This window comes from Nesoenas mayeri, assembly GCF_963082525.1.
Source record: "Nesoenas mayeri genome assembly, chromosome: Z".
Classification (NCBI taxonomy): Eukaryota; Metazoa; Chordata; class Aves; order Columbiformes; family Columbidae; genus Nesoenas; species Nesoenas mayeri.
Genome location: NC_137542.1, coordinates 22,248,758 through 22,260,050, shown reverse-complemented (window position 1 = coordinate 22,260,050; position 11,293 = coordinate 22,248,758).

The following is an 11,293-nucleotide window of genomic DNA, read 5'->3' as shown; positions in this document are numbered from 1 at the left end:
GAAATGTAATATGCTTAGAACGGTTAAGTTCACACTAAATGTTTAAACTCAGTGGCCTATTTCCTAACACACTCTCCAGTCTAGAACCCTCCCTGCCACCCAAATCCTAATTTCTCAAGACAGCATTGTGTTGCTTGTGTTTGTGTTGTATATCAAGGACCGAAGATTGCTGAAAGTAATTTAGCCTGACCTTGTGATCATTTCAGTTATGTGCTACAAAGTCAGATGTTTGAGCATTCGGTGTACATCACTGAATTAATGATTTGTTTTCAGCCACTGACAGCTTCTAATGAAGCCATTGAAACTGTACATAGGGCACAGTAAAAAGTAACAGGCCATCAATTTGCTGCTTCTTGAGACAGATGTAAGCTGAGGTTACAGAAAGTGTTTTAGGACCATGTTAGTCATACTGTGCTTTGACCATATTGGGAGACAGAAACAAGTAGAAATGGTTTTGAATAACTTCAAACAGAATTCTTCAAAATAAGTTAGTTTTATATTAAATTAATTCGATACCAAGTCAGTATCCTCATTTGCTGAACAGATGAAAAGGCAAAAGGTGGTTTTTTGGGTTTTTTTTGGTCTGGTTTGGCTTTTGGGTTGGATTGTTTTGTTGTTTTTTTTTTTTTTAATTTGGTTGGTTGTTTTGTTTATTTGTTTTTTTAAGTTACACAATAAAAAAGCAGAGAATCTAAAAATAAGATGATAGTACAAAAGCAGTTCAGAAAAATGTAACTTCACATCACAAGTTCAAGGGCAGAATTTGGAATGGTGGTTGTGTCTGCCTATGGCAGGGAAAAAACTACCAGGTACCCATTTACTTGATGCCTCATGTTTCCTGTCTGATAAATGATGCTGAAGTCCAGCCAGCAGCCTCTTGTAGAAAGCTGCATCACTACTTTATTCTACTTCATTCTACTAAGTTTAATGTGTTTCCTGTGGGCTCTGTAGAGCAGGTCTGTAGCATGCCAGAGAACTCTCCTGGGAGACAGGTTTCTGTGAGAGTGATCTTTAGCTGACCCATGAGCAATGTCACCGGAAAAACTGGTGTGGTCCAACCAATATTGATCCTCTCAGTTACAGAATTGGGGCAATTTCCTGTGATTGTGACCACCTCCTGAGGTTGGAGGCTGAGGGAGCCTCTTGCAAAGGTAACAGTAATTTACGTGGGTTTTTTAGTGCATGTAGAACATCACAGATCTTGGCAGGATACTGGTGCTCAGCTGTTCCCTGTGCATTAAGTTTCTGCAGCCAGAAAAGGGTCCATAACTCACCCTGTTCCCTTGAGAGTTAGAGCTTTCACTGAAATCCTGAAGCACATATCAGAGGATCTATATCTGTTCTCCACCATCGCTTGGGAGCTTTTTCTTATAGAGGTGGATTATTTGGAGTATGTGCTATTTCTTAGATTGAAAATCCATATTTCTTCTTCCTCATCTCTCTGAAGACTGACTCTTAACTTAAAGGACTTTAGTGAGATTTCGCATAAAACATATGTGAAGACATGAAGTACCACTAAGCAAATTGAACATTTAAAAGTTTATTATATTCATATTTCTGTTTTGAAGGTCTGAAGTCTCTGGAAACCAGTGAAAATACATAGGAAATGGAGTAACTCTGTTTTTAAGATCAGTACAGACCTGATTTTGTTTTCACGATTTGTGTTGCTTAATGTACTATATTTCTGCTCACAGCTTTGCTGCAGTCAGACCTCCAGTTGACTTCATGTCTACAAGGACATGCTGAACTGAATCCTTAACCCTCTTTGAAGATGTTCAACATAAAATCAGAATTAAATCCTCAAAATTTACATCCAATTTTAATGCCTTTCATATTCAGCAGACTTCTATATCACAAGTAGTTCTGGAGTGTTAGTAGTTTACCTGGGGCTTTTTTAATTGAAGGTTTTAATTTTATCTTTTCACATAATTTCCCTAAAGTAGGTAAAGTTATGACACACTTCACGTAATCTGAAATTCATGGAAGAGTAGTACATTTCCTTCTCAGTCTATCAATTTTTACTTCTCTACAAAAGCTAATTTATGCTTTTCTGCTAAAGCTATTTTCCTGGAAAATCCCATGGAGATCTGACACCATACTGCCTAGCTATGAGTTTAAAACAAAAGAGTAACAAAGAAAAAAAAATGTGTCTGGACTGTGTGCAGTTATGCTGAAAGTGAGAGCAGTAACCATTTTATTAATGAAAAAGTCGTGTGAGAGGCAGGTTGAGTTGCAGGCATTGTACTTAAGAGAAACTTATGTAGATTGATTGAAGTCCTGAGGTAGCGTTTACTTCAGTTTTAACAACTCGATCTAATCAGATAAGGTGGCCAATTCAGTTAAAATGCTGTGAGAACTTTTCTAAAGTTTCCACAAGGAGTTACAGCAGTGGAAAGTTGTGGAGTAATCAAAATGCTTCCAGATTTCATCCTGCTAAAAGGCTATAGAGCGTTCTCCAGTCAGACAAGAGTAATTCAAAAGCACAAACCACTGCAGAGGCAGAACCACTGCAAATGGCTTTTCTCATCAGTAGGAAGATTTGTGGTTAGTAATTTCCTGCTCCCCTATGTGTCCAGATACTCTGTATCTCTTTCCTTCCTTAAAAACATTTTTTCTGCTAATTTGATTTCCTGACCTTCTACCAATTACTTGGAAAGACTTAATTCTCACTTTTAAAGGCAGAGCAGATGTAATTTGTAGGCAAGACAAGTCACTGCATTCTTAGTTACCTTAATTCTGTTAGCTGTTGCAACCGTTTGACATGGTCCTAATTCACCAGACTGTTATCATGTTCAGTTCTGCACTAGAGAGCATAAATGGAGATTGTAATAAAATTAATTGAAAAGGAGGATTTGGCTGATCTTTTCCAAGCATCAAAAATCTGATAAGCGCAGGCCACGTATTATCCATTAACATGTACCAAGATGCAATATTTTCCAGCTCCTTAGTATGAAAGGCTATTAACATTATTAAAGATGAGTATTTAAAGCTGGAACATAACCCTGAACACCAGAAAATTCCAGTCAAACAGAAGAAAACTAGTGTTTTGTCCGTACATGGGAAAGCACAGCTGCAGTAAGCCTGCAGAAATTTGATACAATGGAGTTTACTAATAAAGGCTAGCAATGTAAAACCAGTTATCCTGAGTGTCTCATCAAACCTGATGATGCTATTTGTGAAGATTACCAGTTTTCAGAAACAGCATATCTGTTTTCATACAACATATAACTTGTGACATAATATTCAAATACAGTTACAACCCAGGGTATTTTTAATGTCTCACATGTTAGGAAAAGGTCTGTTTTGGCAAAGATCTGTTAAATGCTGAAAACTATGTAACACTTACAAATTATATCAATTATTTACATCCAGATCTGTGGATGTAATAACAAACTTGCAAAACAGTAAATAATGGTGCAGTTTATTATTTATGAAGATCTGTTCAAATGAAGCATTATTTTTAAGAAAGCCAGGTGCAAAGTTGTGCACCCAGGAAGGAGGAATGAAGAGAATCCAGTTAGAGAATCGGGAACTGTGATTTTGCTCAGGCTGTGATCTCTCCTTAAAATTAATTTTGTCTTCTGAGAGAGAATTTCTAAAGCATTCTCAGCCTTTTTGTTTGCTCTTGCCAATCCTTGCTGTATTCAAAGGAATGAGTTAGTCATCCCAGATACCTTTTGGCACACAGCAGCTGAGGGTGGCAAATTTGGCGTGAATTTGGCATTGCGTTGTTTTAGTGGTTTTGGGTTTTGTTTTAATTGGTTGGTTAGTTTATTTGCGGCTTTGTGTGTGTGTGTGCGTGCATGTTTGAATGAGATTTTATTCTTTTTTCGCTACTTTATCGATTGGTAGCAGAAGGAGTTATTAATATCACTGCAAAGCCAGCACTACAAGCTCACTTTATACAGTGCTTCTCCACTTGCAACCGTTGCAACCCAAGCAATCAGATTTTGTGATGGAATTTGGCTGATGTGCTGTAAAAGTTATCAGAAGTTAAATGAGAATAGGATGGGTGTCTTGGGTAGGGGATACAAAATAAAAGCCCTGAAACTTTCTATATCCCGCTTCCTGGTGTGTAATGCTACAAGACTTAATTTCATTGAGTTGAATTTTATAAGTGGCATTCTTACACTTGATTGTCTTTTACCAGTTCAATGGAAGCTTTTAATACTAATATAGAAACAAAGCCTCACACACAAAGCCTTTAGTGCTCTCGCAGGTCCACTTTTCTGCTAATTTTTAAGGGTATGTTTTTCCTCTTTCTTCTGGATTACTACAACTTGCAGCCCTAGTCTGGTGTGTATTTCCACTGTAATATTTTTTTAAAGCTAAAGCTTGTTCCGAGCTAAGAACCTTCTCCGAAGTATAAAAGGCAATTCCAATATGCTTTAGGAGTTCCATTTGGTTGGTTGACATTGTTGTAGGGTTTGTTTTTGTTGTTTAGTTGTTTGTTTGGTTTTGGTTTTTGCTGTTGTTTGTTGTGGGGTTTGTTTTTTTTTTTTTCCTTGATCACCTCTTTTCTCTGTAAAAGAATGACAGCTTCTATATTCTTAGAAAAATTCAGATCAACTTTTCCATTCCCTGACCAGATACTCTGGGAATGTTGTCCGCAAGCAAGCTAGCACACACCTGGAGGTTAGAGTTAAGATAGTCTCTTATGTCTCATTGTGTAGAAACTTATAAAAGACTCAAGCAACACTTTCAGTCACTCTTTAGAGGAATACAATCACCAGGCATGCTGCCTGTTTTGGATGTGAGCAGCAGATCACTGAAGTAACTGGATTTGAGCACAGGTGTCCCCAACAGCTCTTCTGTGAAACCCAGCAATAAAAAATTGTATTCTGTATCATTTAATAAGAGTTTGGGACACACATCCTTGGGGCTTTGTGCAACACACTCTTGAAGTGACCTTAATTTTCTAGAATTTTAAGCCAGATTTCCCCATTCCATTTTTGGGATGACAACGATGGCTACCCCACAGAGAACTACTTGGCTCACTGACTTCCAGTATCACCTTTGGTTTGATCTGTTGCTCCACTTTGGGGTTCAGCTGTTCCTCAGCTTTTCAGAAAGCACATGATAATAAGCATCAGTAATGTGAGGGGTAATATATACCAGCCTTTCCTCACTTATGAAGAATGTCAAGAGTAAGGTATTTGGGTGACATTCAGACACCAGTTGCATCCTTCTTTAAATCTGCTCCACTGTGCACCTCTTCTAGACTGATGGACACTTCTGAGCTTCTTCTGAGGGAATACAATCAATGGTACCTTCCAATCTCTTCTTTCAACAGTGCTTTTAACAAGTGTACATGAAAGACCTCTTTCCATTTGTCTGATGGGTCATTATTGCAACTCACTGACCTGACTTGCCCACCACTATAAATGTTACTTACCATTTTGTAAAAGGTGACAGTGACCACACTACATTGCCCCATGTGTTGCCACGCTCATTTCTCCTCTGAGTCACCTAATTTACCTCATACCTGGTTAACTGGTGTGAGGTGAGAAACGACTACAGGCTTTCACCTCCTCTTTATGATCAGTCCATGATACTGGAAGAATCTCATACGTTTTCTTAGTAATTGCTACTGTGTCCTGAAGCTATGAGATACATACAAGTGGAGGAAAACTCTGTGAAGTCTGGAGGATCTAGAAAATGCTAATAAAATACAAAGCAACAACTTATCTGTGTGCTGGGGATCTGTCTGCAAATACTTTTGTGGCATTCTTCTCAGGGACTGATCCATTTTCTGCACTAGTCTTCGTGTCTGAGGATGACAAAAAGCCATTTGAATGGCCTTGATTTCTTCAAATTTGATAAAACTTAAATACTTGGAAATCTGTTTGTGATCTGCTATTATACTTCATCTTTTTTGGATATAAACAGAACTAAAGAGTGCAAGCAGTTCTGTGGTTCTTTTGACAGTAGCACTGTGTAAAAGAATGGCTCCCAGAAAGAGGTCAGGTGTCGGAGATACCTATTGTGTGCTTACCTCTCAGCTCTGCTGCTGGCAGGTTGATGGTTTCACTCCTTACAATTGTTACAGGTCTAGGACCTATCCCTCGACAAAGCTCCAAGCAAATTGAACTAACTCTTGGAAGTTACAGCAATAAAATCTCGAGTCAAATCTGTTATTTTGCCTGGTTTTCAGCTTCATGATGCTCATGTAGCCTTTTTAATGAGCTGTTTTCCTTAGATTTTTCAAATCTTCACACTTGCTGACACCATCCCAAAGCCTTGGGAGCAGGTTCAAGGTCTCCGTAGCAGAACATGAAAACACAGGAAGCCCATGCCTATGCAGCAGTATGAATAACTTGTGCTGTATTTACTAAGGAATATATTGAGACAGTTCCTACTAGGTAGCTACAATCTGGAAATCGAATGCCCCAAAATGCTATAGACCTAACTGACACTCCAGAAGTGACAGAAGGACTACAGTGGCTGCTTATTTAAACATCTAAACACAAGCAGAATGACTCACACTCACAGTTTGTTTAAGGCACACATCTGTCTACTGACAATGGCAACTGATCACAGATGATAATTCATAAATCACTGTACAGGACACATCAGAGATGCAATGTGCAGAAGAACATTGCACTTACAGGTATGAGCAACGAGAGTGATTCTGCACTGCTTGTTCTGTGTCCACTACCCTCTATCATTCTATCTTGTTTAGCCACACAACTTTTGCAAAAAGCCATACAATTAAAAAAACAGCTTAGGGACACCCAAAGGTTGACTGTGGAACATAAGTCTGCCAGATGGAAAGCGGGACTATATGAATGTAAACTGTGTTACTGCAGTAAGCCATGCTCTGCGTGTCATCTGTGCGTGAGAGGAAACAGAGGGGACTCAGGACAGTGCTGGTTTGCAGGCATGTAACCAGCAGAGCAGCAGTCTCAGCAACATGAATTATTAAGGCAAATACTATAATAGTTGGCTGCTTAGAAGAGGAATGATAAGTTAAAACCAGGCATCCTGTTATCTTCCTCCTTTTAATCTGACAATGTCCAAAGAAAAAGAGCTGTCTTCCTTTTTACCCTCACCTCTTACTCATTTGATCCCAAACCCCTGTTCTGTGACAAGTGCATTTCTCAAACTCTACCAGAAATTCCTGAGAGCTTCCCGATACATCAATTTCTGCACCCACCCGCCTCAGACTATTCCTTGGATTGACCAGAAAATGCAGACAATAAACTCAGTCATGCAGTGGCCATTGCATGGATATCTGACACTGAGAGCAGCTCCCATGACTTCTCTAAAGACATTTTCTGGAGCACCCTCTGCCTCCTCCCCCAATCTTCTCATTCCTTATCTGATCACTGGGTAGTGATTAATTAGGGTAGGTCAGTGAGATATAAGCTTATAGACCAGACTCCTCGAAGCAGGGTGGACTTGTTAGATATTGCCAGTGCTGTTCTTGATTTTGTCATGCGGATGTTTTATGCACTTGAAACACTCCCTGCCCTAGATGTCTTACAACATGGACCCCTGTCTTTGTCAAGTTTCTTGCAGTAACATCCAGGCGTATGTCCAAGAAATCACAGGTTTTGTGATATTCCTCTCAAAAAACTCCTGTACTTTCCCAGAAATTTTGTACATAACCAGGGGCAGGCTTCATGGAGAAAGCCTGTTAGCACCTGTGTTTTGAATTTAAGGTGGCCAAAAACTACCAGCATACACGAGGGACTGACTGAGAAATTAATAGGTAGAAACGCAGGGTAGAAACAGTCTTGAAAACCCATAATTTTAGCAGCATCTAAAACTACCTCTCAAGCAACTTACCCTTTTCCTCAGACGAGACTTAGAAGGAGAGATTCAATGTACATACAGGTGGATAATTCACACATCGATGCTGGAGGGCAGGATGGGGAAAGTGGGCAACAACATATGCAAAGCAACAGATAAGACAGCTGCCATGCAGACTGTTCTCAGCAGCCTCCCATCCCACCCCAAGCAAAATATTCTCCCGTCACAGCATTGCCGGAGCCACAAGAGGTCACTGCTAACAGCACTAAATACAGCTCCCAGGTTTCCCAGCCTCGGTGTTCTCCCTCTGCTGCTCATATCTTGTGCTTAGGGTAGCCAGCTATCACCTGCAGCATAAACTGATGCTGACTGCACCTGAGCTGCACCTGAACTGCACCTATTAGCATTGCAACCACCCATGTGCAGGTCCACCACCGGCACCCACCAAGTGACCTTCCTGCAAATCCTCAGCTGGCTGGAGAAGGGCACGTGCTGTTTGTTTGTAAAATATTTTCCAAGCAGTACTTATTTTCCATGATTCAATGGTGAATCCATGACAGAAACAAGCTCACAAGTGTCCTATTTATAAGATTATGGTGAAATGATTTGGTTCACATTTGGTTCGCATTTCTCTTATTGCAACACCTGTAGTACAACAATGTATTACATTTTGCTGGGAGGCAAAAGAGGTCAAGCTTCAACAAAGTGCTAAGAAAAGAAAAAAAACAACGTGGAAATGAAATAGTTTTTTGGATGGAAAAATAGAACCAGAGAGAAAATGAGAAATCAAAAGAACAAACAAAACTTGGCTTTCTAGCTTTCTGCTGTAAAATGTATGAGAATGAGTTACTCCTGCTTCAAAGCAAAATCACCTCACACATAGCAGCAAGGGGCCGTAAGCAGCGTCCCTTGCTGCTCAGCATTGCACGTGCCTGTGTGGCCAGGGGGCTGATGAGAGCAAAGTTTAAGAGGCGTTTTAAGAAAGCTGACAGTGCTCCCTACCACGCAGGTTTTTGTTTGTGCAGACAGGCGCCACTTACTTTGACAGTTTTTTGACTGCTTGGCAGCTGAGTTGAGCAAGATGTCGTGGTGTTTGAGGAACTGTGCATCTTTAGGCTTCACTCAAAAGCAGCCCTGGGTGGCAGACATGTCTTGATGTCCACGTGTGTTTCCTAGATCAGGTGCCTTGCCTGTCTACATTCAGTTTTACGAGCTCCTTGAGTGAACAGCAGGGCTGCTAGAGGTTTCCTGTAAATCAGATGTTGATCTACTGGCCCTTCTATGTAACCCCAAATCCTACCCGTTGTTACCCTCAGCATTATTACTACTACAACTGTCTTCCTGGAGCAAAGCCCTTCTACTCAGACAACCCTATTCCCACTCAAAATTAAATTGAAGATGTTTTGATACATAATCTGGTACCATGTGGGTTCTCTTAATTCTGCTACTCCTTATAAACCATATTTGTTGTATCTGAACTGAATCATAAACAGCCTGAGTCAGAAATTGAGCTTATATGACAGGGTATTTTCAATGGTATGTAGGTAATGATAATCGAACTTTTATTGCACTGACTACAATGTCTCAACACCTAGGAAATATACAGAACTAAAGATTAAGAAAACAAAACCCCAAAATCCTAAACAGAAACCTTAAATATTCCAGGTTTTGGAGAAAGGAGAATTTATAGACTATTATAAGTAATAACAAGGTACTTTTGCTCAAACATGAGGCCTAAGCTGTAGTACATGAGCTGATTCAGTGAATCTCTGAGCTCTTAACCTTGCTGACTATTCCCAACATCCCCAGGGTGACCTTAGGATACATTATTGTATAAAAATACTGAAAGTATTTTAAAAAAACAAAAGCAATGGTCACTGAAACTTATCCAAATATACAGTAAGGAAAAAAAGACTTTTTGATTTACTGCTTACCAAGGCTGTATCCAGACTTGTCTCTTTTCAAGGAAATAAGCTTTGAGAGACAGAGAATGGAAAATCAATTCACCTTACCCACAGTCGACTATGCTGAGTGAATTTATAGTTACAGTACTGTATCCCTTCCACACATGATAGATAAATTGTGTTAATATGCAGTTTTTCACCTGAACTGGGGGAAAGAGGGGCCCAGAGGACTGAGGAGAAAGGGACTGTTCTGCTGCCTTTCAGATGATTTGGCAGTCACTGTGAGGTGCCTTTTTTTTGACCAAAACAGTTCATTGGGACAGGGCGAATACAATTTCCCAGCTGGAAAATTTGTGTATGAGCTTCATTGCCTGAAGACAGAAGTCATGGTGAGCCAAACCCTCTTCATGTTTACTTGTGCCAGATGAGGTGAAGGCCCCTAGTTTGACCCGACACTGAAGTCACCATGAGTGGCAGCAGGAACAGTGTCACCATGTTTGTCCTGGTGATAAATCCATACTCAGTCAATTGACTGAGTGAGCGTTTGCCATTTATTGATGGCAACCCAGGCTAGGGTAGCTACTGTAATGTTTTTTACCCCACTTTAAAATTTTTCCATTTACCAAGTTTTATTCCCATTTACAAGTTCTTGTTAGCACTGGGACATGGAAGGAAGATTTATCAAAACGTTGTGGGTTTTGTTTTGTTTTTTTTTCTGTGATACTCCAGACAGTACACACTTGGATAAATAATATATTAAAAATAAAAGAAACTCCTGCTGTGTGGAACACCGAGTGTGTCAGAAAACTGGGCATTTCGGAGCCATTAGGTCAGAGCACATTAATGACACCCTGCGGTATATTTTCCTCTGGTAAAGAGAGCTTTTTTGGTTGCTGCTAGTCTGACAGCCACATGTGTTAATGATCCATTCATCAGATGCTCAGAAGGGAGCCTTTCCCTGCTTTATTCTCTGATCTAAGAGCATTTGCTCCAAGTGTCCTGTCTGCACATTCATCTTCCTAAGTGAGGGCTCAACTGGCTGCTGCTGTATTGTAATTATTATTAACATACTTGCAAAACAGTATGACCTTGCATCTCCTTAGTCACACTTGTATAAAACAGGCAGTTTAAGGTGCAACAAAATTTTTGTTAGATCTTCTGGTTTTCACTGCTCTAACATGCTGGAATGTTTCTGTCAAGAAATGCAGCCAAATGATCTGGCAGTTTGACAAGCTTTTGGCATACAGAATTTACGAAGTTTACTTTGCACCAGTGACTTCAGTTTTGCTCTCCTTTTCTAGTTGAACCTGAGCTTTACCCACGGAGTAAATAAACCTGGCCCATGCACCCTCACCGTGCTCAGTAGGGAGGAAATAAATTACTGTTTTCCTAATGAGTCTTTACATTCCCTTCACCTGCTGGAAATGCAGCGAAGGCAACATTAGTTTCAGAAGCTTCCTGCTTTTCATATGCTTAAATCTATTTGGCTCAAGTATCCTCTTTCATTATAACTGTGTTGGGCCCCGCTTCTTTCCTGCCTTCCTGTTTCACTCCCCGTCATTTAACATCTGTCTTTCTCAATTTGAAAATGAAGATGTTTCCTGCCTTCACTGCAGGATTTTAATTCTTTCACT